The sequence below is a fragment of the Hipposideros armiger genome, unplaced genomic scaffold, assembly GCF_001890085.2.
Source record: "Hipposideros armiger isolate ML-2016 unplaced genomic scaffold, ASM189008v1 scaffold_615, whole genome shotgun sequence".
Classification (NCBI taxonomy): Eukaryota; Metazoa; Chordata; class Mammalia; order Chiroptera; family Hipposideridae; genus Hipposideros; species Hipposideros armiger.
Genome location: NW_017731965.1, coordinates 933,051 through 934,466, shown reverse-complemented (window position 1 = coordinate 934,466; position 1,416 = coordinate 933,051). Strand labels below are relative to the sequence as shown.

General features: G+C 40.0%; 1 protein-coding gene across 1 annotated transcript in view; it reads right to left on the bottom strand.

The window, feature by feature from the left end:
* Positions 1–229: 229 nt before the first annotated feature.
* LOC109372158 (uncharacterized) overlaps positions 230–1,416 on the bottom strand; it is a 3,931-nt gene continuing 2,744 nt past the window's right edge. Inside the window, exon 3 of the mRNA XM_019625119.1 lies at positions 230–1,209. The gene's annotated coding sequence lies outside the window, so the exon portion shown is untranslated. The remainder of the gene's footprint in view (positions 1,210–1,416) is intronic.

Sequence of the window (1,416 nt, the reverse complement as noted above, 5' to 3'; positions counted from 1 at the left end):
CTGAAAGCACAGGGAAGTAGTCGAATAGTCAGCTTCCAATGAACCAATGCTTTTATGGTACCTGACAGTTTAGACCTGTTTTCTCATAGGCACACATATTAATTTCTGGGATGAAGGAAAGTGTTTTTAGTGTCAATTTTCAATGAGCAGAGAAATAGAATTATAGAGCTATCTTAAAAAATTTAATCAATTACAAACTAAGTTTGATATTGGACTTCTTACACCAAAACTGAAAGTAATTTTTGTATTTCTGACTGCTTTAAATCTTGCCATGTATATCTATTTAGGAGGTGAGAAAATATACATGAGAATACATATATTTTGATATTGAAAAAAATATGAAAGTTGGAAAAGAATTTGCAAGATAGAAATGAGTGATCTGGAAAACCATGAAAATAATAGCTGTCACTGTTGAACTCTTAAGATATGTCAGACACTGTGCTAGGATCTTTACATTCATTTACTCAATTTGATCTCACAAGAGTTGAAAAGGAGATTATGTTATCATCTCAGTTTTAGAGATGAGGAAATAGAAGCTGAGAGAGAATAAAGCAACTTGCTGCAGGTCATTAGATAGCCAGGAAATAGCACAATCAAGACATGAACCAAAACTGTCTGAAATCAGTGTTCAGACTCCTAACAGATTAGTCAGCAGCCACTGTACCTGAGCAGTACTTCATATGTTGCTTTTATAATGTCAAAAGTGAAATGAACAACGGTGAGGAGCTTCTAATGAGTGAGAAATTATTTTCTGAATTACAGTAAAGTGTGGGTTTGTGTTCACCCGCCCTGAACGGGTTTTCATTCTGGTTTTGCACACGCTTTTATCACAGCTTAAGACAGCAGATGGCTCTCTTGCGTTTTCTTTCGCTTACCTCTATCTGTAAACAACTAATCAGCGTTTTGGGAAGGGAAAAGGGAAAAGCAGAGCTAAAAGACCTTGATTATCCCAATGCTGCCCCACCCCAAGCTCCCTTAAAACAGGAAACCACATAAAAAAGAGACCACCGCTTCAGCCTTGTGAAATTCACAGCCTGAATAGCAGCCATGAGACTGAGTCCGCTGTTTCAGGCGCTGTGCCAGGGGTCTGTATGCATCAGGAAAGAAAGAGTATTTCCTGGTTATCAAAAAGCTGGAAGGCTTTATGCTCCAAGGTTTGTATTATTAATGTCAGTCGATGGAAGGTGTGACGATTAATTTCCTTTCCACCTTGAAAAAAAAGAAAAGCAAAAGAAAAAGGTAGAAAGCTGCTTTTAAGGGAGGAGAGTATGAGAGGCTCACCGCCAGCCCTCCTACACTCTGGGGAACTTGCTTCCGCTCTGACAGCTGCGGCTGGGGCAGGATCCCTGTCCGCGGTGCTGAATCTCAGCCGCGCCTGTAGGTTGCCGAACAATGAAGGAGCCAAAAAACCGTCCT